The sequence below is a fragment of the Bombina bombina genome, chromosome 4, assembly GCF_027579735.1.
Source record: "Bombina bombina isolate aBomBom1 chromosome 4, aBomBom1.pri, whole genome shotgun sequence".
In the NCBI taxonomy this organism is placed as follows: domain Eukaryota; kingdom Metazoa; phylum Chordata; class Amphibia; order Anura; family Bombinatoridae; genus Bombina; species Bombina bombina.
The window spans coordinates 299,725,584-299,751,583 of NC_069502.1; positions in this window are offsets into that span (position 1 = coordinate 299,725,584).

Here is a 26,000-nt window from a genome sequence, read left to right on the forward strand (position 1 = left end):
CCATTTAGAAGTAGATTGCAATAATCAATGCATGACTAAATGAGGGAATGAATTAGTATTTTTTTAGTTTTTTTTTAGTAAAGAAGGGACGAGTTCTGGAAATGTTGTGTAGGTGTGAATGGCAGGATTTGGTACATGCTCAATGTAAAATATATTGATGTATATCCTAATGGGGTCAGAAAGATTAATAGTTTCTTTAACTGTTGGTCTAAAAATATAAATTATTACCTACAATGCAGCTGCAATTTGAAGTATTAGAATAAATATGGTATTATAAGGATAAGCTTTGTCTTTCCCTTTTTTTAACTTGCTCACTCTCGTTGTTCTGACATTCCTAGCAGCATAATTGATAATTGTAAAAATTAATATTTAACTTAGCCCTCGGAATGTAAGGGCTTAGCCTATATATATTTTTCATCACATTTATGCTGCTAGTTAGATAGCATTTTGATAATTTATATATATTTAGATTTCTAGTTCATCTGGAGTGTAGTGTTTTTAATTTTCAGCCCTTGCTAATGTGTGTGTGGTTAATATTCCAATAAACTTTAGTGTATGAATGCTTTGAATCCGTTTGATTGTCATAGGGCTTTGCTCATAATCTATTTGCACACAGATTTGAGTTACCTATCACTTTTTGTAAGTCTTTTGCAATTACTAGTTAGTTGCACTTTGAAGTATGTAGGAATGTCAACAAGAGAGGTTAGAAAAAAATGAGAGAACATATTAATAATATTAGGAATGCCACAAAAGACTTAGAAAAAGGCAAGAAATTAATCTCAGTTGCAAGACATTTTCTCCAGAAACATTATAGTAAACCTGACCTTAAGTGTTTTGTTCTAAAGGGTATCCATTTGGGTATTAGAGGGGGAGATATAGAATAATCACTCCCCCAAGCAAAGAGCAGATGGATTTTTTTGCTAAATACAATACAAACGAATGACCTAAATAAACAGATAATATAAAGTTCCTTTCCTATAACTGCATGATTTCCAACTTTTATAGTACTGTGCCAAAATTTTTAAAATCCTATATAATAAAAGGCCAAGTGTGTTTGTCCGAAGCTGTCATGCGCAGTAGACAGCACAGCACGAGGACAAACACACCTGGCCTTTGAGAGTCCCTAAGTCTCTGCTCTTCAGTGCGAGCAGAAGTGTGCGTGACCGAGCGTGGCCGGGGGCGTGGCCGGGGACGTGAAGGGGGCGTGGCAAAGCGTGAGGGCCATGAGGGGGCGTGGCCAAGTGTGAAGGGGCGGGGCCAGGCGTCCCATGAAAGGCTGTGCAGTGAGAGCTCAAAACAGCTCAAAAGAGGGGAGAGAGGGGGTAGGGAAAAGATAAGAAAGGTGAGAGAGATCAAAAGGGGAGATAAAGGGAGCACAAGAGAGGGAGCAAAAGAGAGGGGGAGAGACAGCAAAAAAGAGGGCGAGGGAGAGCAAAAGAAAGGGGACAGAGAGATCAAAAGAGAGGGGGGAGAGAAAGAGAGGGGGAGGAGGAGAGAGAGAGGGGAGGAGAGAGAGAGAGAGAGAGAGAGAGAGGGAGGAGGAGAGAGAGAGAGGGGAGAGAGAGGGGGGAGGGAGAGAGAGAGGGGAGGGAGAGAGAGAGGTTGGAGGGAGAGAGAGAGGGGGAGGGAGAGAGAGAGGGGGAGGGAGAGAGAGATTGGGGAGGGGGAGTGAGAGAGGAGAGTGAGAGAGAGAGGGGAGGGGGAGAGAGGGGAAGGGGAGGGAGAGAGAGAGAGGGGAGGGAGAGGGAGAGAGAGAGGGGGGAGATAGAGAGGGAGAGAGAGAGAGGGGAGAGAGAAAGGAGAGAGAGGGGGGAGAGAGAGAGAGGGGAGAGAGAGAGGAGAGAGAGAGGGGAGAGAGAAAAGAGAGAGAGAGGGGAGAGAGAGAGGGGGAGAGAGAAAGGGGAGAAAGAGAGAGAGGGGGAGAGAGAGAGAGGGGGGGAGGGAGAGAGAGGGGGAGGCAGAGAGAGAGAGAGAGAGAGAGGGGAGGGGGAGAGAGAGTGGGGAGGGGGAGAGAGAGAGGGGAGGGGGAGAGAGAGAGGGGAGGGGGAGAGAGAGGGGAGGGGGAGGGAGAGAGAGGGGGGAGATAGAGAGGGAGAGAGAGAGAGAGGGGAGAGAGAGGGAAGAGAGAGAGAGAGAGAGAGAGAGAGAGAGAGAGAGGGGAGAGAGAAAGGAGAGAGAGGGGGGAGAGAGAGGGGAGAGAGAGAGGGAGAGAGAGGGGAGAGCGAAAGGAGAGAGAGGGGAGAGAGAGAGGGGGAGAGAGAGAGGGGAGAAAGAGAGAGAGGGGGAGAGAGAGAGAGAGAGAGAGAGAGATAGAGGGGAGAGAGAGCGCAAAAGAGGGGGGGAGGGAGAGGGCGCAAAAGAGGGGGGGAGAGAGAGTGCGCAAAAGAGGGTGGGATAGAGAGAGCGCAAAAGAGAGGGGGAGAGAGCACAAAAGAGAGGGGGGAGAGAGAGAGCTCAAAAGAGAGGGGAGAGAGAGAGTGCAAAAGAGGGGGGGAGAGAGAGCGCAAAAGAGGGGGAAGAGAGAGCGCAAAAGAGAGGGGGGGAGAGAGATCTCAAAAGAGAGGGGGAGAGAAAGCGCAAAAGAGAGGGGGGAGAGAGAGCAAAAGAGAGGGGCAGGGAGAGAGCGCAAGGGTTGGGACTGCTGTACCCTGCAAAAAATGGCCCGTGTGAACGGGCTTTAGGACTAGTTTTTAAATAATTCAAAGTTAAAATTTTCAGCTAAAATTACGTTCCTAGGCCATACTACAGAGTATCAATTGTGTATGTCAGAGTAATTATGCCTCTGGATTTCAGCGACAGCCAGTTTAGTTCTTTTAGCATGTCACAATGGTGGGTCCTGTAGTTACATTGTAGCACAAAGCGGCAGAACGAGTAATACAATGTATTAAGTTTATTAAGGTGAGTTTGTGGTGCAGGTGCATATACTACATCCCCATAATCAATGATTGGCATCAGCATTTGCTGTAAACCTTTTCCTTTACTGTAGGGCTTAGGCAGGATTTGTTTCTGTACAGGGCACCTAGTTTTCGATAGAGTTTAGATGCAAGTTTTTCTATGTGGAGGCCAAAAAGATAGATTGGGGTCTAACAACATACACAAGTATTTGAAAGAGTGGACTGCGGTCAGTGTGCAATTTGATTTTGTTTTGATGAGTGGATGGGAATTTTGTAGTTTGTGTAATTTAGGTCCCATTCCAAAGATCATTGTGACAGTTTTGTCAGTGTTTAGGAAGAGTTTGTTTTTTGAGATCCACTTTTTTACCTCTGTGAACTGGTCTTGGAGCACTGCCTCAAGCTGCGGCAGATCGGATTTGATTGCATAGATTACCGTGTTGTCTGCATACATGTGTACAGTTGAGGATTTGCAGACATTTGGCAGATCATTTATAAATAATGTGAATAGTAGGGGGCCGAGAATTGAACCTTGGGGAACACCACACGTGACTGGGAGAGGGAGGGAGTTGCTGTCAGAAATGGAGACATATTGTGATCAATCCAATACATATGATCAAAACCAGGTTACCGGATGATCACCAATACCCAAGTTTTTTAGTTTGAGCAGTAGTATGTCGTGGTCTACTGTGTCAAAGGCCTTTGCAAAATAATGGAAAATAGCTCCAGTTAGGTCTCCTTGTTCCATGCCAGTTTGGATGTTATTGCAAACATTTAGGAGGGCAGTTGTAGTGTAGTGGTTCGGGCGAAAACCTGATTGATCAGGGGTCAGATAGTTAGATTGTTGGTAGTACTCACATAGTTGCGTATGGATGCACTTTTCTAAGATTTTTGACAATACTGGGAGCAATGATATTGGGTGATAATTAGAAACCAAGGTTAACTCATTACTTTTATGTATAGGCACTACTCTTGCAGTCTTCCAAAGTTTGAGTATGTATCCAGACACCAAGGATTCATTAATTAGGGTTGTGACAGGTTTAGCAATTTCCGGAGCACTGAGCTTCAACAGCATTGCTGGGATTTGATCAGGTCCAGACTGTTTTTTTTTTTCATTTTTAGATTATTAAGGTGTTTCTTAATTACAATGATGGGTACAGGTCTAAAATGTAACTTCTCTATATTGGGTCTTTGCAAATTTAGTGGGGCCTGATCCACAATAGTAGTTTCAGGATGTGTGTCATTAGTTTGTCAATCAGGGTGGTGGAGCATCTGACAAAATAATTGTTAAAGGCATTGCTATTTCTAAGGGAAGTTGCAGGATTTGGTTGTCCATTTTGACAGTGGTGGGTTGGGAGTGGATTGGGGGAGTGTGTAAGTTATTTATGATTTTCCAAAACGTTCTAGGGTTTGATATGTTATTGTTCAGATTTTCACAGAAATATTCTGTCTTCTAGAAGGCTACCTGTTAGCAGAGGGCAGTGTAACAGCTGAGTGGAAGTATGTGTATTTGCTTGCAAGTCTGGGGCAGGATATATTTTAAAATTTAAGAATATTCAGAAATTAATGATGGAATGAAAGGTATATATCCCTTAATGAGGTAATGTCAGTATAAACAAAGTCTTTGAAGACGAGGCAATTACTTGCCTAAGGATACTAAACTAAACTAAAAGGATACTAGATGAATACCACATAATCACCACATACTTTAGTTTATAGTTTGAGTTATATCGGTCCTAAAAAGTATCTCTGTGTATTGGTGACCTCTAGACATGTGCAAATGAATCCCCAATAAGTGACAATCATGGGGTACAATATATTAATGATTATTCTAACCATCTGCATTACTCACAAATTCTAAAAGTAATCATAGGAATAGAATGGGTGGTCCAATACTAATAACTATGTTCTGCCAATAATCTAATAAATTGAAACAATGATTATGCCATACACTTCTTATCCTGTTCATATTAGTCTCTTATTATGAAATATGAAAATCCTATTGGAATGGATTAGCGCATACTCTTGTCAATTATCGGATCAAAATTATTTACATAAGATATGAGATACTGTCACCGAAATGGCAACCAATCCATACCCGCAAAGGAATACACGCCCCACATGACGCGATATGGGGGCAGTGTAGTAACCAATACATTGCAGTGGATGATTGGTCCATGCATGAATCCAATAGGATCATCTCATTTTAGAGTTGTGTATCATTATTAAGAGTTGATTGGATATTGAATAAACAAATAGAGGACTCTAATGGGGCCACGTACGCCTTTGATAAAGCTCAGACAAAACGTGCGTTTTCTCTGGAATATTTTATTTATTGTGGTCTATGCTTTGAATCTAGCCTTGAACTTTATATGCAGTATAAATTGCCCTCACATTGAAATAAATGTAAAGTCTTTCAGTGTAAGAATAGTGATAAGCCCACTCCTGAATACACCTGATTGCGGTGATTCACGAAATCATAGACTGTAATTTTGCAGGGACCTTTTCTAATGAATAATTCATGGTGGGCTTCCTTATCCAGCTACATGCCGTGATACCGCAACTATATGACCACTAGCAAGCATTGAATATAATTTTTTTTTTTTAAGTTTTCAAAAGAGCTTTATTTAAAGAAAAATTAGACGTAGTACAAGAAAGAGAATAAGTACAGTGTAAGGCATATACAATGCAAGATATCATACCACATAATGGCAAGTGATGGCACCGTGAATTAAGGAGAAAGTGCAAGGCATCAATATGTCCATATCAAGGTAACTTGTGAATAAAGTTCATGAGTTCTTGGATAAATAAGTGTCCAAACGTGATTGGAGTTAAGAACTATATCCATATCTCCTGAGGGCAACAAAAGGTTGGAGACAAATCTGGGGGATGTGGTACAATCAAATGTTAATAATACACAAACGTATCAAGTTATATTGCGGTATACATATTGCATCTAAAGGAATTGAGATCATACCTATAAAACATTCTGACAAAACAAAGGAAAAGCTCAAAACAAAACAAGCGACCATTCCAGTTATTAAGAGAGTAAGGGGAGAGAGGAAAGGGGGGGGGGGTCCAATTGGGATGATGAGAGACTGTGCTAGTATCTGTCTAGGATAAAGTAGTGGGTGAGTGTAGGAGGGTCTGCCAGTAAAACTGAATGTTGTGATATAACGGCAGGCATACATTTTTAAAAAAGGTGTATTCTTCTATTGAGAGGAGTTCAGAAGTGTTATGTAACCATTCTTGCGATGTAGGGACAATAGGGGACTTCCACCTACGGGCAATTAGTAGTCTAGCACTATTCAGGCAATATTGCAGAAGCTTCCACCGAATTCTACATGTTTTACCTGGGTTATAGCTAAGAAGGGCTGTAAGAGGAGATAAGTGGAACTGGTCCCCCATTATGACCCTCAGGTGTGTCGAGACGGCCTCCCAAAAGGGATGTAGTTTCGGACAGTGCCACCAAATATGCGCTAACGTGCCAGGAGACCCACAACCCCTCCAACATATTTGAGCCTAACAGGGGTAAGGTACCATCGAAATAAAATTTTGTGGTTCATCTCCAAAATCCTGGGAGAGGACGAGGATTTAGAGGATAGCAAATATTTTCCCGTTGTTCTCTGGATATAGGGAGATCTAAGTCTGACTGCCAAGTGGATTCATATGAGGAAGTAGGCATTGTAAGAGTGTTGTCTAACAGCTTTTTAAAAATTGAAAGGGACCCTCTGGGTACCGTCCCTCCATGACAAAGGCGCTCGAAACAGGTTAATTCTCTCAGAAGCTCGCTTTTGTGAGGTGAGGAGCTTAATAAGTGCGTTAATTGGGCAAATTTCAGCCATCGAGAGAAACCCCCCCCCCGCAATGTCAGTCAGCAGGGTCCTCAACTTCAGTTTCCCCCCCTCGCTCAAACATGTAAACGGGATTGTCTGGCCCACCCCTAGGTGACCTGGTTCTGTTGGAATTATCCCTCTATTAAACTCTGCGTTTAGTGGTATTGGCATCATGGGGGACACAATTGAGGATATGCCTCCAGTCTTGGCCCGTACATTGTCCCATGTTCTAAAGATATGTGAGCATAGGTGCGATGATCTAGCGTATACAGGTCTACAGTTATGGCTAATCCAGCAGAGCGGACCTATAGTAGGGGAGCCCAGTAAGTGGGAGTCAATGGAAATCCAAGCTTTAGTGGGATCATGTTCATGCCATTCCCAAACTCTTTGTAGTATCACTGCTTTGTAATATTGAGAAACTAGTGGCACTCCCAACCCACCCCCACACCAGTGGTTTTGTGAGGACTTTTTTTCCAATACGAGGTTCAACATTACCCCATATGAAGGAGTGTATTAATGACTGGAGTTGATTCAGGTAAGTCGTGGGTAGGTGTATCGGGGCGGCTTGGAGGATATAAAGGATCTGGGGGAGGGTGGTCATCTTGACCGCTTGTATCCTACCCCACCAAGAAATAGGTTTGGCTTGCCAGGTATCAAAGTCTCTCTTCAATTTGTGCAATATGGGTAAATAGTTGTATTTGAAGATTTTATTTACAGTAGGGGTCAGATGGATGCCAAGATATTTAATTTTATCGTGCAATAGTCTATATTGACAATGGGCTCTAAGGGCTTCGAAGTCTCTTCTCTGCATATTAATGTTAAGAACTTCTGATTTTTGGGCATTAATCAGGAAATTAGAATGGCTACCAAATCTGTCAAATTCACCTAGTAAGTGTGGCAGGGATTTAGACGGGTGGGTGAGTAACGTAAGGACGTCATCGGCATAGAGGGTAAGTTTGTATATGTTTGAGCCCAGTTTCAGGCCAGTAATGTGGGGGTTATTCCTTATGTGTGATGCGAGCACCTCGATCGAGATGGCGAACAACAGAAGAGACAGGGGGCACCCCTGTCTTGTACCATTTTGTATTTTAAAACCATCAGATAGTGTCCCATTCATTCGAACCCTTGTGGTGGGGCAGGAGTATAAACTAAAAATCCTTTGTATCATAGTAGGACCAAAGGCAAAGGCCCCCAAGCTAAGTTTTAGGAAGTTCCAGTCCAGCCGGTCGAACGCCTTTTCAGCGTCAGTAGAAATTAAGATAGATGGAACGTTCGACTGACCGGACTGTTCAATCAAATGTAAGACTCTAATAGTATTGTCTCGCGCTTCTCTTTTTGGTATAAAACCCGTTTGGTCAATATGAATAATTTGGGGGAGGATCAGATTTATTCGGGTCGCCAGAATCTTGGCATAAAGTTTTAAATCGGTGCTCAGGAGGGAAATTGGTCTGTAATTTTTTACCGACGTGGGGTCTTTACCGGGCTTTGCTATAACAGAAATGTGTGCCTCCAGGGAACCTTTGGACCACTTCTCCCCCTTATCAATAGACTGAAACAGAGACGTGAGATGAGGAGACAGTAAGTTCTTGAATTGCTTATAATACAAATTAGAGAATCCGTCAGGGCCAGGGCTTTTATGGGAGGGTAAGAATTTTATAGCCGATAGTACTTCTTGGGGTGTGATGGGGCTGTCCAATGTTTTTGCTAATTCGTTGGAAATGTTAGGTAAGGAGGCCTCTGTTATATACTGTTCTGTAGCTGAAGGGGTGTCCGCCAGACGCGGCGCTGGTAAATTGTACAGGTTGCTATAATAGTTTTTAAATTTGTCAGCAATTGATAGGCCACCTACTACGGGATCACCAGCATCGTCTATTATTTTGTGTATGTAAGAGTTAAGTTTACGTTCCTTAAGGGTTCTAGCTAATGACGGTCCTATTTTATTGGATCTAGCTAAATAGAGTTTTTTTAAGGTATAATGCTCTAGTTTGTGTCTCCGAGTATATCAAACGGTTAAGTTCATTCCTGCAGTGTCTAAGTTGAGTGAATAAAGAGGCATCCCGAGGTGATTCCTGTTGCTGTCTCTCTAAAGTATGTATGGATTGCAAAGTGTTCTCATACCGTGTTCTGTATTGTTTCTTAAATGTTGCTTTATGTTTAATGAGTTCGCCTCTTAGGACAGTTTTATGGGCTTCCCATAGGGTGTGGGGGAGATGTCTTCTGTAGCGTTTAGTCTAAAGTATTCCTCAATTGTCTCCGCCAACTGTTTAGTTAACGCATCGTTTTTAAATAGACACTCGTCTAATCTCCAGACAAATGGGGAGATGGGAGTATTCAACCACTTTAGGCTAAGTGAAACCATTGCATGGTCTGACCAAGATGTTGGGATGATGTCAGTATCATTAACTAATTCATATAAGAGTTGGTCTACGAAGATATAGTCAATTTGTGAGTAGGTCTTGTGAGGGTTAGAGTAGAAGGTATAGGTGTGTTGCGAGGGGTGTTTCAATCTCCAAGTGTCTAATAAAGCTAGGTCCTGGATTAGGGATGTGGTGTCAGATAGTATTTTAGGGTGAACACAATTTCGACCAGAGGAGCAATCCAGGAGGGGATCCAAGGCTAAATTACAATCCCCCTCAAGGATTAAAGGGCCTTTCTGATGCGAGAGTATATAACGCTTTACTTTAGATAAAAATTTGGCTTGTTTGGTGTTGGGAGCATAGATATTGGCCAAGGTGAGAGGCCGGTTGTGTATAAGGCCTGTAACTATAACCCATCTGCCCCCAGGGTCAGCTTCAACTTTGTCTAATTGAAAAGGTATATTTTTACTGATTAGTATCCCCACTGCCCCCACCTTCCTAGCGTTATGAGCAAAGTATCCCGTTGGGTAATCTCTGTTTGCAAATGTGGGTGGGTTGTCTTTGGGGAAGTGGGTCTCCTGTACAAAGACGATATCTGCCTTATTTTTCTTGAACCATGTTAGGGCTATGGAGCGTTTTGTAGGAGAATTTAACCCTTTAGCATTCTGTGAGACTATGTGTAACATTTGGATAGCCATAATTACTGCAATACATGTGTGCAACTAATATGGATCTGAAGAGGTTTGTTACATCTTGTAGGGCTATGGTGTCGTTGTGAATAGAGGCATAAGCTTACCTGGCATTTGGCGTACTTGTCGCAACAGTCATCCCAACTGGACCGGGGGAGAAGGGTGGGAAGAGAGAAGGGGGTGGAAGAGTAGGTAGTGAGAGCGAATCTGGAATGGTAAGAAACATATATAAATATTATATCAACAAACAAATTATAACTAGCGGAGTATAACTCCTTTAAAACAGAAATACTCATATTTTTCTCTCTCAGGGGAGATCCTAGAGGAGGAAAAAGTGACTGCTACAGCTCGTGGTAGCAGGTCAGTTAACAAGAACTAGTAAACAATATGGAAATGAGTTAGTTAAACAGGTTTTAAACTAATAAGGAAATGTAAAAATGGTCCATACATTAAGAACACATTTTGGCTATATGTTTAGAGGTAGCTCGTAGTAAAATACTAGGCTCAGTGAGCAGGGTACCCCAAGAGCACTCCTTCATGTGATCCGATCTTGATCTGCAGATGGGCTTTTGGTAGCTGGTTTGCTGCGTTTGTGGCGAGTGACCCTACTCCACTCTTGGCGATGGGGTCTCTGCTCCAGGGGAGCTGGGGCAGAGTCCTGGATAGATGGGAGCTCTGGGGCTTTAATACCCAGTTGTGAGCAAAAAGCTTCCTGATCTGTAAACTGCTGTAGTGTTGTCCTTAATAACTTTCAGACAAACAGGAAATCCCCAGCAGTAGGGAATCTTCATTTCTCTTAGTAGCCCTGTAAGAAGTCTGGCTTCTCTTCTTTTAGATAATGTCATTTGGCTAAGGTCTGCAAAGAACTGGAGGGCATGACCCTCAAATGTTATAGGTGCTTGTTTCCTAGCAGCTGATAATATACCCTCTTTATCTTTGAAACTGGTAAATCTAATTATAATGTCCCGTGGGGGAGCTGAGTCCTTAGGTGGTGGTCGGAGGGCACGGTGGAATCTGTCCAGCTGATAGTCCACAGGGTTTCCATTTTGATTCTCGCTACCCATGAGCTCATTAAAAAGCTTTTGTAGAAAAGGCAGTAAGTCCGCAGATTTGATGGACTCTGGAACCCCACGGATCCTAATATTTTGACGCCTGCCTCTATTATCCAGGTCTTCAACCTGATCCTGTAACTGTTGGATTAAATTAGAATGTTGGGAAGTGTGTCTAATTTGTTGGTCTAACAAACAGTCTGTGTGTTCCACATCCTCCTCCAAGTGCATTATTTTGTTACCAATCTCATTTATTTCTTTTTTAACTTCAATAAGACTAGATTTAATCATGGAGCTCACTTGGGAAATAAAGTTTGTGAAATCTTCCTTTGACGGAAGGGAAAGAATATCTGCTTTTGTGAGAGCATTGTGTTCCTCAGTGTGGCTGTCAATATCAGGCTGAGAGGGTGATGATTCATGTGGTGGAGAAGTGGAGTGTAGCGTGTGGTTCTCCATAGTTTTGAAAAAAGAGTGGACTTTTGCAGGTGCTGGTGTTGTGCCTTTACTGGTTTTCTCGGCTCTGGGCCCCTTCTTTGAAGCCATGAAAGAGCTATGTATATGAAGCTGAATGTAAAGTCAAAACAGGTATAAGTAGAGGGATACTCTCTCTGTGCAAAGAAAATCACAAAGACAAGGGCGCCTCCTCGTGTGATATAGTTTGGACAAATGTAAAAATAGGTGAATACAGATTTTATACTCACAAGTAAAGCAGCACTCTGTTGTGCTTATAGAGGCAGACTGGGAGTTCACAGTGTCCCAGTTCACTGACCAAGGCAGTGCAACAAATCACTCCAGGGTAGATTTCAATCAAGCTCAGGCTCTCAGCAAAGAGTTAAAATACCATAGTTTAATGGTGCAGTAAAATACAATATAAAATGTCACAAATGTGACCGTAACAATGGATAAACAAGCAACTAGTTTCTCAGATCTCTGTCTGTTTCCTCAGGCTTCTATCCAAAGACTGAGAGCTCTGGCTTATAAATCCTAAATGACCACTCTAAGGCCTAGATTTAGAGTTCGGCGGTAGCCGTCAAAACCAGCGTTAGAGGCTCCTAACGCTGGTTTTGGCCGCCCGCTGGTATTTGGAGTCAGTGATTAAAGGGTCTAACGCTCACTTTGCAGCCGCGACTTTTCCATACCGCAGATCCCCCTACGCCATTTGCGTAGCCTATCTTTTCAATGGGATCTTTCTAACGCCGGTATTTAGAGTCGTTTCTGCAGTGAGCGTTAGAGCTCTAACGACAAGATTCCAGCCGCCTGAAAATAGCAGGAGTTAAGAGCTTTCTGGCTAACGCCGGTTTATAAAGCTCTTAACTACTGTACCCTAAAGTACACTAACACCCATAAACTACCTATGTACCCCTAAACCGAGGTCCCCCCACATCGCCGCCACTCGATTAAAAATTTTAACCCCTAATCTGCCGACCGCCACCTACGTTATACTTATGTACCCCTAATCTGCTGCCCCTAACCCCGCCGACCCCTATATTACATTTATTAACCCCTAATCTGCCCCCCACAACATCGCCGCCAGCTACTTAAAATAATTAACCCCTAATCTTCCGACCGCAAAGCGCCGCCACCTACGTTATCCCTATGTACCCCTAATCTGCTACCCCTAACACCGCCGACCCCTATATTATATTTATTATCCCCTAATCTGCCCCCTTCAACGTCGCCGACACCTGCCTACACTTATTAACCCCTAATCTGCCGAGCGGACCTGAGCGCTACTATAATAAAGTTATTAACCCCTAATCCGTCTCACTAACCCTATCATAAATAGTATTAACCCCTAATCTGCCCTCCCTAACATCGCCGACACCTACCTTCAATTATTAACCCCTAATCTTCCGATCGGAGCTCACCGCTATTCTAATAAATGTATTAACCCCTAAAGCTAAGTCTAACCCTAACACTAACACCCCCCTAACTTAAATATAATTTACATCTAACGAAATAAATTAACTCTTATTAAATAAATTAATCCTATTTAAAGCTAAATACTTACCTGTAAAATAAACCCTAATATAGCTACAATATAAATTATAATTATATTTTAGCTATTTTAGGATTAATATTTATTTTACAGGCAACTTGGTATTTATTTTAACTAGGTACAATAGCTATTAAATAGTTAAGAACTATTTAATAGTTACCTAGTTAAAATAATTACAAAATTACCTGTAAAATAAATCCTAACCTAAGATATAATTAAACCTAACACTACCCTATCAATAAAATAATTAAATAAACTACCTACAATTACCTACAATTAACCTAACACTACACTATCAATAAATAAATTAAATACAATTGCTACAAATAAATACAATTAAATAAACTAGCTAAAGTACAAAAAATAAAAAAGAACTAAGTTACAGAAAATAAAAAAATATTTACAAACATAAGAAAAATATTACAACAATTTTAAACTAATTACACCTACTCTAAGCCCCCTAATAAAATAACAAAGCCCCCCAAAATAAAAAATTCCCTACCCTATTCTAAATTTAAAAAGTTACAAGCTCTTTTACCTTACCAGCCCTGAACAGGGCCCTTTGCGGGGCATGCCCCAAGAAGTTCAGCTCTTTTGCCTGTAAAAGAAAACATACAATACCCCCCCCCCAACATTACAACCCACCACCCACATACCCCTAATCTAACCCAAACCACCCTTAAATAAACCTAACACTAATCCCCTTATGATCTTCCTACCTTGTCTTCACCATACCAGGTTCACCGATCCGTCCTGGCTCCGATATCTTCATCCAACCCAAGCGGGGGCTAGACATCCACTGAAGAAGTCCAGAAGAGGCTCCAAAGTCTTCATCCTATCCGGCAAGAAGAGGACATCCGGACCGGCAAACATCTTCTCCAAGCCGCATCTTCTATCTTCTTCCATCCGGTGCGGAGCGGGTCCATCTTGAAGCAGGCGACGCGGATCCATCCTCTTCTTCCGATGTCTCCCGACGAATGACGGTTCCTTTAAGGGACGTCATCCAAGATGGCGTCCCTCGAATTCCGATTGGCTGATAGGATTCTATCAGCCAATCGGAATTAAGGTAGGAATTTTCTGATTGGCTGATGGAATCAGCCAATCAGAATCTAGTTCAATCCGATTGGCCGATCCAATCAGCCAATCAGATTGAGCTCGCATTCTATTGGCTGATCGGAACAGCCAATAGAATGCGAGCTCAATCTGATTGGCTGATTGGATCAGCCAATCGGATTGAACTTGATTCTGATTGGCTGATTCCATCAGCCAATCAGAAAATTCCTACCTTAATTCCGATTGGCTGATAGAATCCTATCAGCCAATCGGAATTCGAGGGACGCCATCTTGGATGACGTCCCTTAAAGGAACCGTCATTCGTCGGGAGACATCGGAAGAAGAGGATGGATCCGCGTCGCCTGCTTCAAGATGGACCCGCTCCGCACCGGATGGAAGAAGATAGAAGATGCGGCTTGGAGAAGATGTTTGCCGGTCCGGATGTCCTCTTCTTGCCGGATAGGATGAAGACTTTGGAGCCTCTTCTGGACTTCTTCAGTGGATGTCTAGCCCCCGCTTGGGTTGGATGAAGATATCGGAGCCAGGACGGATCGGTGAACCTGGTATGGTGAAGACAAGGTAGGAAGATCTTCAGGGGCTTAGTGTTAGGTTTATTTAAGGGGGGTTTGGGTTAGATTAGGGGTATGTGGGTGGTGGGTTGTAATGTTGGGGGGGGGGGTATTGTATGTTTTCTTTTACAGGCAAAAGAGCTGAACTTCTTGGGGCATGCCCCGCAAAGGGCCCTGTTCAGGGCTGGTAAGGTAAAAGAGCTTGTAACTTTTTAAATTTAGAATAGGGTAGGGAATTTTTTATTTTGGGGGGCTTTGTTATTTTATTAGGGGGCTTAGAGTAGGTGTAATTAGTTTAAAATTGTTGTAATATTTTTCTTATGTTTGTAAATATTTTTTTATTTTCTGTAACTTAGTTCTTTTTTATTTTTTGTACTTTAGCTAGTTTATTTAATTGTATTTATTTGTAGCAATTGTATTTAATTTATTTATTGATAGTGTAGTGTTAGGTTAATTGTAGGTAATTGTAGGTAGTTTATTTAATTATTTTATTGATAGGGTAGTGTTAGGTTTAATTATATCTTAGGTTAGGATTTATTTTACAGGTAATTTTGTAATTATTTTAACTAGGTAACTATTAAATAGTTCTTAACTATTTAATAGCTATTGTACCTAGTTAAAATAAATACCAAGTTGCCTGTAAAATAAATATTAATCCTAAAATAGCTAAAATATAATTATAATTTATATTGTAGCTATATTAGGGTTTATTTTACAGGTAAGTATTTAGCTTTAAATAGGATTAATTTATTTAATAAGAGTTAATTTATTTCGTTAGATGTAAATTATATTTAAGTTAGGGGGGTGTTAGTGTTAGGGTTAGACTTAGCTTTAGGGGTTAATACATTTATTAGAATAGCGGTGAGCTCCGATCGGAAGATTAGGGGTTAATAATTGAAGGTAGGTGTCGGCGATGTTAGGGAGGGCAGATTAGGGGTTAATACTATTTATGATAGGGTTAGTGAGACGGATTAGGGGTTAATAACTTTATTATAGTAGCGCTCAGGTCCGCTCGGCAGATTAGGGGTTAATAAGTGTAGGTAGGTGTCGGCGACGTTGTGGGGGGCAGATTAGGGGTTAATAAATATAATATAGGGGTCGGCGATGTTAGGGCAGCAGATTAGGGGTACATAGGGATAACGTAGGTTGCGGCGGTTTACGGAGCGGAAGATTAGGGGTTAAAACTGTAATGCAGGGGTCAGCGATAGCGGGGGCGGCAGATTAGGGGTTAATAAGTGTAAGGTTAGGGGTGTTTAGACTCGGGGTACATGTTAGAGTGTTAGGTGCAGACGTAGGAAGTGTTTCCCCATAGGAAACAATGGGGCTGCGTTAGGAGCTGAACGCTGCTTTTTTGCAGGTGTTAGGTTTTTTTTCAGCTCAAACAGTCCCATTGTTTCCTATGGGAGAATCGTGCACGAGCACGTTTTTGATGCCGGCCGCGTCCGTAAGCAACTCTGGTATCGAGAGTTGCATTTGCGGTAAAAATGCCCTACGCTCCTTTTTTGGAGCCTAACGCAGCATTTGTTTGAACTCTCGATACCAGAGTTAAATTTATGGTGCGGCCAGAAAAAAGCCCGCGGAGCGTTAACAGCCCTTTTACCGCCGAACTCTAAATCTAGGCCTAAGAGTGAAACATAACCACACCTATTCAGGTGTGGAAGTGAACCTGCCTCATCAGGTGTGTGAGTGCACACCAGTTTCAATCAGACCATAGTTAGAATACAATGATTAAAACCATTTCCAAATAATTCACATTATACTAAAAAACAAACAAGTACTGTACAAATTGGTTAATAAAGGATGTAAAAAACAACAACCATAGTCAAACATTATCTTATGGTGGATATCATGTCAGCATCATAAGTTATAGGATATTATTATGGTATTCTAAAATAGTAACATTAAAAAATTGTTCCCCACCCTTTTTTAAAAAAAAAATAAAAAAAAAAAAATATATATATATATATATAAATATATATACACACACATACATATATAAAAAGTACATGATATTCTAATTCTTGGTGTTCATACCAAATGTCTTACGGCTAGCTTTGGAGTTTGGCGTTAGCCGTGAAAACCAGCGTTAGAGGCTCCTAACGCTGGTTTTAGGCTAACTCCGGTATTTGGAGTCACTCAAAAAAGGGTCTAACGCTCACTTTTCAGCCGCGACTTTTCCATACCGCAGATCCCCTTACGTCAATTGCGTATCCTATCTTTTCAATGGGATCTTTCTAACTCCGGTATTTAGAGTCGTGTCTGAAGTGAGCGTTAGAAATCTAACGACAAAACTCCAGCCGCAGAAAAAAGTCAGTAGTTAAGAGCTTTTTGGGCTAACGCCGGTTCATAAAGCTCTTAACTACTGTACTCTAAAGTACACTAACACCCATAAACTACCTATGTACCCCTAAACCGAGGCCCCCCCCCACATCGCCGCCACTCGATTAAATTTTTTTAACCCCTAATCTGCCGACCGCCACCTACGTTATACTTATGTACCCCTAATCTGCTGCCCCTAACACCGCCGACCCCTGTATTATATTTATTAACCCCTAATCTGCCCCCCACAACGTCGCCGCCAGCTACCTACAATAATTAACCCCTAATCTGCCGACCGCAAAGCGCCGCCACCTACATTATAGCTATGTACCCCTAATCTGCTGCCCCTAACACCGCCAACCCCTATATTATATTTATTAACCCCTAATCTGCCCCCCTCAACGTCGCCTCCACCTGCCTACACTTATTAACCCCTAATCTGCCGAGCGGACCGCACCGCTACTATAATAAAGTTATTAACCCCTAATCCGCCTCACTAACCCTATAATAAATAGTATTAACCCCTAATCTGCCCTCCCTAACATCGCCGACACCTAACTTCAATTATTAACCCCTAATCTGCCGACCGGAGCTCACCGCTATTCTAATAAATGGATTAACCCCTAAAGCTAAGTCTAACCCTAACACTAACACCCCCCCTAAATTAAATATAATTTTAATCTAACGAAATAAATTAACTCTTATTAAATAAATTATTCCTATTTAAAGCTAAATACTTACCTGTAAAATAAATCCTAATATAGCTACAATATAAATTATAATTACATTGTAGCTATTTTAGGATTAATATTTATTTTACAGGCAACTTTGTAATTATTTTAACCAGGTACAATAGCTATTAAATAGTTAAGAACTATTTAATAGCTACCTAGTTAAAATAATTACAAAATTACCTGTAAAATAAATCCTAACCTAAGTTACAATTAAACCGAACACTATACTATCATTAAATTAATTAAATAAAATACCTATAATTACCTACAATTAAACCTAACACTACACTATCAATACATTAATTAAATACAATATCTACAAATAACTACAATGAAATAAACTAACTAAAGTACAAAAAATAAAAAAGAACTAAGTTACAAAAAATAAAAAAATATTTACAAACATAAGAAAAATATTACAACAATTTTAAACTAATTACACCTACTCTAAGCCCCCTAATAAAATAACAAAGACCCCCAAAATAAAAAATGCCCTACCCTATTCTAAATTACTAAAGTTAAAAGCTCTTTTACCTTACCAGCCCTGAACAGGGCCCTTTGCGGGGCATGCCCCAAGAAGTTCAGCTCTTTTGCCTGTAAAAAAAAACATACAATACCCCCCCCAACATTACAACCCACCACCCACATACCCCTAATCTAACCCGAACCCCCCTTAAATAAACCTAACACTAAGCCCCTGAAGATCATCCTACCTTGTCTTCACCTCACCAGGTATCACCGATCCGTCCTGGCTCCAAAATCTTCATCCAACCCAAGCGGGGGCTGGCGATCCATCATCCGGTGGCTGAAGAGGTCCAGAAGAGGCTCCAAAGTCTTCATCCTATCCGGGAAGAAGAGGCGATCCGGACCGGCAACCATCTTGATCCAAGCGGCATCTACCGACTCCATCCTGAAGACCTCCACCGTGGACCCATCTTCTTCCGGCGACGTCCAAATGAAGAATGACGGTTTCTTTAAGGGACGTCATCCAAGATGGCGTCCCTCGAATGCCGATTGGCTGATAGGATTCTATCAGCCAATCGGAATTGGAACAGCCAATAGAATGCAAGCTCAATCTGATTGGCTGATTGGATCAGCCAATCGGATTGAACTTGATTCTGATTGGCTGATTCCATCAGCCAATCAGAATATTCCTACCTTAATTCCGATTGGCTGATAGAAACCTATCAGCCAATCGGAATTCGAGGGACGCCATCTTGGATGACGTCCCTTAAAGGAACCGTCATTCTTCAGTTGGAAGAATGACGTCGCCGGAAGAAGATGGGTCCGCGGTGGAGGTCTTCAGGATGGAGCCGGTCGTCATCGGATGAAGATAGAAGATGCCGCTTGGATCAAGATGGTTGCCGGTCCGGATCGCCTCTTCTTCCCGGATAGGATGAAGACTTTGGAGCCTCTTCTGGACCTCTTCAGCCACCGGATGATGGATCGCCAGCCCCCGCTTGGGTTGGATGAAGATTTTGGAGCCAGGACGGATCGGTGATACCTGGTGAGGTGAAGACAAGGTAGGATGATCTTCAGGGGCTTAATGTTAGGTTTATTTAAGGAGGGTTTGGGTTAGATTAGGGGTATGTGGTTAATGGGTTGTAATGTTGGGGGGGGGTATTGTATGTTTTTTTTTACAGGCAAAAGAGCATGCCCCGCAAAGGGCCCTGTTCAGGGCTGGTAAGGTAAAAGAGCTTTTAACTTTAGTAATTTAGAATAGGGTAGGGCATTTTTTATTTTGGGGGTCTTTGTTATTTTATTAGGGGGCTTAGAGTAGGTGTAATTAGTTTAAAATTGTTGTAATATTTTTCTTATGTTTGTAAATATTTTTTTATTTTTTGTAACTTAGTTCTTTTTTATTTTTTGTACTTTAGTTAGTTTATTTCATTGTAGTTATTTGTAGGAATTGTATTTAATTTATTTATTGATAGTGTAGTGTTAGGTTTAATTGTAGGTAATTGTAGGTATTTTATTTAATTAATTTAATGATAGTATAGTGTTAGGTTTAATTCTAACTTAGGTTAGGATTTATTTTACAGGTAATTTTGTAATTATTTTAACTAGGTAACTATTAAATAGTTCTTAACTATTTAATAGCTATTGTACATGGTTAAAATAATTACAAAGTTGCCTGTAAAATAAATATTAATCCTAAAATAGCTACAATGTAATTATAATTTATATTGTAGCTATATTAGGATTTATTTTACAGGTAAGTATTTAGCTTTAAATAGGAATAATTTATTTAATAAGAGATAATTAATTTCGTTAGATGTAAATTATATTTAACTTAGGGGGGTGTTAGTGTTAGGGTTAGACTTAGCTTTAGGGGTTAATACATTTATTAGAATAGCGGTGAGCTCCAGTCGGCAGATTAGGGGTCAATAATTGAAGTTAGGTGTCGACGATGTTAGGGAGGGCAGATTAGGGGTTAATACTATTTATTATAGGGTTAGTGAGGCGGATTAGGGGTTAATAACTTTATTATAGTAGCGCTCAGGTCCGCTCGGCAGATTAGGGGTTAATAAGTGTAGGCAGGTGTCGGCGACGTTGTGGGGGGCAGATTAGGGGTTAATAAATATAATATAGGGGTCGGCGATGTTAGGGCAGCAGATTAGGGGTACATAGGGATAATGTAAGTAGCGGCGGTTTACGGAGCGGCAGATTAGGGGTTAATAATAATATGCAGGGGTCAGCGATAGTGGGGGCGGCAGATTAGGGGTTAATAAGTGTAAGGTTAGGGGTGTTTAGACTCGGGGTACATGTTAGAGTGTTAGGTGCAGACGTAGGAAGCGTTTCCGCATAGCAAACAATGGGGCTGCGTTAGGAGCTGAACGCAGCTTTTTTGCAGGTGTTAGGTTTTTTTTCAGCTCAAACAGCCCCATTGTTTCCTATGGGGGAATCGTGCACGAGCACGTTTTGGAGGCTGGCCGCTTGCGTAAGCAACTCTGGTATTGAGAGTTGAAGCTGCGTTAAATATGCTCTACGCTCCTTTTTTGGAGCCTAACGCAGCCTTTATGTGGACTCTCAATACCAGAGTTATTTTTATGGTGCGGCCAGAAAAAAGCCGGCGTTAGCTTTTCGGGTCGTTACCGACAAAACTCCAAATCTAGCCGTTAGTATGTTGTCAGTTAGTCTAAATAAGTTAAAGTTTTATTAAAGCACCTATTGATGTTAACAGCCTTTGGTCAAATATGTATAAGCAAGATTTTCTATAGGAGAGAGCCCTTTAAATTATGCAGGCCTTATTGAAAAAAAAAAATATATATATATATATATATATATATATATATATATATACAGGGAGTGCAGAATTATTAGGCAAGTTGTATTTTTGAGGATTAATTTTATTATTGAACAACAACCATGTTCTCAATTAACCCAAAAAACTCATTAATATCAAAGCTGAATAGTTTTGGAAGTAGTTTTTAGTTTGTTTTTAATTATAGCTATTTTAGGGGGATATCTGTGTGTGCAGGTGACTATTACTGTGCATAATTATTAGGCAACTTAACAAAAAACAAATATATACCCATTTCAATTATTTATTTTTACCAGTGAAACCAATATAACATCTCAACATTCACAAATATACATTTCTGACATTCAAAAACAAAACAAAAACAAATCAGTGACCAATATAGCCACCTTTCTTTGCAAGGACACTCAAAAGCCTGCCATCCATGGATTCTGTCAGTGTTTTGATCTGTTCACCATCAACATTGCGTGCAGCAGCAACCACAGCCTCCCAGACACTGTTCAGAGAGGTGTACTGTTTTCCCTCCTTGTAAATCTCACATTTGATGATGGACCACAGGTTCTCAATGGGGTTCAGATCAGGTGAACAAGGAGGCCATGTCATTAGATTTTCTTCTTTTATACCCTTTCTTGCCAGCCACGCTGTGGAGTACTTGGACGCGTGTGATGGAGCATTGTCCTGCATGAAAATCATGTTTTTCTTGAAGGATGCAGACTTCTTCCTGTACCACTGCTTGAAGAAGGTGTCTTCCAGAAACTGGCAGTAGGACTGGGAGTTGAGCTTGACTCCATCCTCAACCCGAAAAGGCCCCACAAGCTCATCTTGCCCAAACCAGTACTCCACCTCCACCTTGCTGGCGTCTGAGTCGGACTGGAGCTCTCTGCCCTTTACCAATCCAGCCACGGGCCCATCCATCTGGCCCATCAAGACTCACTCTCATTTCATCAGTCCATAAAACCTTAGAAAAATCAGTCTTGAGATATTTCTTGGCCCAGTCTTGACGTTTCAGCTTGTGTGTCTTGTTCAGTGAGTGGTGGTCGTCTTTCAGCCTTTCTTACCTTGGCCATGTCTCTGAGTATTGCACACCTTGTGCTTTTGGGCACTCCAGTGATGTTGCAGCTCTGAAATATGGCCAAACTGGTGGCAAGTGGCATCTTGGCAGCTGCACACTTGACTTTTCTCAGTTCATGGGCAGTTATTTTGCGCCTTGGTTTTTCCACACGCTTCTTGCGACCCTGTTGACTATTTTGAATGAAATGCTTGATTGTTCGATGATCACGCTTCAGAAGCTTTGCAATTTTAAGAGTGCTGCATCCCTCTGCAAGATATCTCACTATTTTTGACTTTTCTGAGCCTGTCAAGTCCTTCTTTTGACCCATTTTGCCAAAGGAAAGGAAGTTGCCTAATAATTATGCACACCTTATATAGGGTGTTGATGTCATTAGACCACACCCCTTCTCATTACAGAGATGCACATCACCTAATATGCTTAATTGGTAGTAGGCTTTTCGAGCCTATACAGCTTTTAGTAAGACAACATGCATAAAGAGGATGATGTGGTCAAAATACTCATTTGCCTAATAATTCTGCACTCCATGTATATATACAGGTACTGACCAGACCTGGCCCTGCTTAGCTTCCAAGATCAAACGGGATCAGGTACATTCAGTGAAGTGTGGTAATATCTTAATCTGGGCGATATGAAATGTATGTATTAAGCAATAGATAAGTGTATTTAGTGAATATCTATTAACCTACTCTAATGTGTAAAAACGGGGTTGTAATACATTATGTTCAATATACAAAAAGATGGTATAGAAATATAGTAGTAATAATATTAATGTGTTGGAGATAATGTTGAGGTGTATATTATGAGTCCAGACTTAACTAAAATGATACAATAAAAATAAAAATGTTCAGTGAACAGCGTATATGTTTTCTAATGTGCAGCATATATATTTATAAATCCATAATAGCATGGGTGTATTACATGTATTAAACCGGTATATCCTATGTTGGTATAACAAACCCATATCTTGAAGTGGTATATATAGATATACATACACATACATATACGTATATATACACACACATATATACATATATACATATATATATATATACATATACATATACATACATACATACACACACACACAAATACACACATACATACACACACACATATATATATACATATACACATATATACACACCCACACATACAGGGAGTGCAGAATTATTAGGCAAGTTGTATTTTTGAGGATTAATTTTATTATTGAACAACAACCATGTTCTCAATGAACCCAAAAAACTCATTAATATCAAAGCTGAATAGTTTTGGAAGTAGTTTTTAGTTTGTTTTTAGTCATAGCTATTTTAGGGGGATATCTGTGTGTGCAGGTGACTATTACTGTGCATAATTATTAGGCAACTTAACAAAAAACAAATATATACCCATTTCAATTATTTATTTTTACCAGTGAAACCAATATAACATCTCAACATTCACAAATATACATTTCTGACATTCAAAAAACAAAACAAAAACAAATCAGTGACAATATAGCCACCTTTCTTTGCAAGGACACTCAAAAGCCTGTCATCCATGGATTCTGTCAGTGTTTTGATCTGTTCACCATCAACATTGCGTGCAGCAGCAACCACAGCCTCCCAGACACTGTTCAGAGAGGTGTACTGTTTTCCCTCCTTGTAAATCTCACATTTGATGATGGACCACAGGTTCTCAATGGGGTTCAGATCAGGTGAACAAGGAGGCCATGTCATTAGATTTTCTTCTTTTATACCCTTTCTTGCCAGCCACGCTGTGGAGTACTTGGACGCGTGTGATGGAGCATTGTCCTGCATGAAAATCATGTTTTTCTTGAAGGATGCAGACTCCTTCCTGTACCACTGCTTGAAGAAGGTGTCTTCCAGAAACTGGCAGTAGGACTGGGAGTTGAGCTTGACTCCATCCTCAACCCGAAAAGGCCCCACAAGCTCATCTTGCCCAAACCAGTACTCCACCTCCACCTTGCTGGCGTCTGAGTCGGACTGGAGCTCTCTGCCCTTTACCAATCCAGCCACGGGCCCATCCATCTGGCCCATCAAGACTCACTCTCATTTCATCAGTCCATAAAACCTTAGAAAAATCAGTCTTGAGATATTTCTTGGCCCAGTCTTGATGTTTCAGCTTGTGTGTCTTGTTCAGTGGTGGTCGTCTTTCAGCCTTTCTTACCTTGGCCATGTCTCTGAGTATTGCACACCTTGTGCTTTTGGGCACTCCAGTGATGTTGCAGCTCTGAAATATGGCCAAACTGGTGGCAAGTGGCATCTTGGCAGCTGCACGCTTGAATTTTCTCAGTTCATGGGCAGTTATTTTGCGCCTTGGTTTTTCCACACGCTTCTTGCGACCCTGTTGACTATTTTGAATGAAACGCTTGATTGTTCAATGATCACGCTTCAGAAGCTTTGCAATTTTAAGAGTGCTGCATCCCTCTGCAAGATATCTCACTATTTTTTACTTTTCTGAGCCTGTCAAGTCCTTCTTTTGACCCATTTTGCCAAAGGAAAGGAAGTTGCCTAATAATTATGCACACCTGATATAGGGTGTTTATGTCATTAGACCACACCCCTTCTCATTACAGAGATTCACATCACCTAATATGCTTAATTGGTAGCAGGCTTTCGAGCCTATACAGCTTGGAGTAAGACAACATGCATAAAGAGGATGATGTGGTCAAAATACTCATTTGCCTAATAATTCTGCACACAGTGTACACATCGCATGTGATACTAGAGCTAATGGTTGTTTATCTGTGCTGATGGCTGCTGTACATATTATTTGGGAAGAGTTTGCATTTCCCCAGGTTAGAGATTAAAGATGGCGCTTATAGTAAAAACACAGCCTTCCTGGGTTATTCACAGTCAATGTGATTGCGGCTCAGTGGTTGATAGTGAAACCTCTGTTTAATGTAGGGCGCATTGCCATATCAGGGAACAGTCTGTAACATAGGGCCGACAGCGTAAAGGCCATTAGTGTGACATTGAATAAAAGTATTGCACTCACATAATCCGGGTATGGTCCGTAATCTTTTCGGCCGCCTGTTCCCAACAACGAGACAAATCTCACTCCCTCTGTGTCTGTAGCGTGATCGGGTTCTCACCCGGAATTCATAGGAGGCCTTGACCGGGAGTAGAGATAGATTGAAGCACTGTAGGAGCCGTTTGCGCGCCACTTGGTCTGCCGATCTGCTCCGCATATATAGGTTGCCGGTGCCCCGTAGAAACTGGCCAGGTTGGCAAAAAAGTGATCAGCTATGCCCAAGCTGACGTTAGCTGTTAGATTTAGGCAGCAGATCGCATTTCCAAGACCGCATAACAGAAAGACACCGACCTCACTTCGGAGCTCTAAAAGCCTGCGTCCATCTAAAAGCCTGCGTCCATCTTGGTGCAGGCTAGCTCCGCCTCCCTCAGTGCTTTTTTCACATTGAATATAATTTTTGAACTTTAGATACTTTTTGTATCTCCCTCCAGGTTAAAAGGATACTAAACACATTTTTCTTTCTTTCATTATTCAGATAGAGCATGCAATTTTAAGCAACTTTCTGATTTACTCCTACTATAATTTTTTCTTCATTCTCTTGCTATCTTTATTGAAAAGCAGAAATTTAAAGCTTTGGAGCCAGTCCATTTTAGGTTCAGCACCCTAGATAGCGCTTGCTTATTGGTGGCTATATTTAGCCAATCAATAAGCAAGCGTAACCCAGGTTCTGAACTAAAAATGGGCCGGCTCTTAAACTTTACATTACTGCTTTTTAAATAAAGATAGCAAGAGAACGAATAAAAATTGGTAATAGGAGTAAATTAGAAAGTTGCTTAAAATTGCATGAAAAATACAAAAATACAAAAGCGTCAAATAGGGCGATACAGTAAAAATGATACAAAATATTGATAGAGTTATAGCTGTTGAACTCACAAAATGACAGCACCAGTATCAAAAAATAAATAAATTGCATGCTCTATCTGAATCATTAAAGAAAAAATTGGTTTTAGTGTCCCTTTAACAGACAGTAATACATGAAAACACTTTGTCTCCTTTTTAATTGCTTTTACCTTTAGTATCTTGTAGGTACTCTTATTTTTAAATAATAGTCTATTAAAAGTTAAATTTTATGTGTGGCCCCTTTAGGCCCTCAGTTGCTTAAAGTGAGTGTCAATGGGGATATCTTCTTTCTCTAAT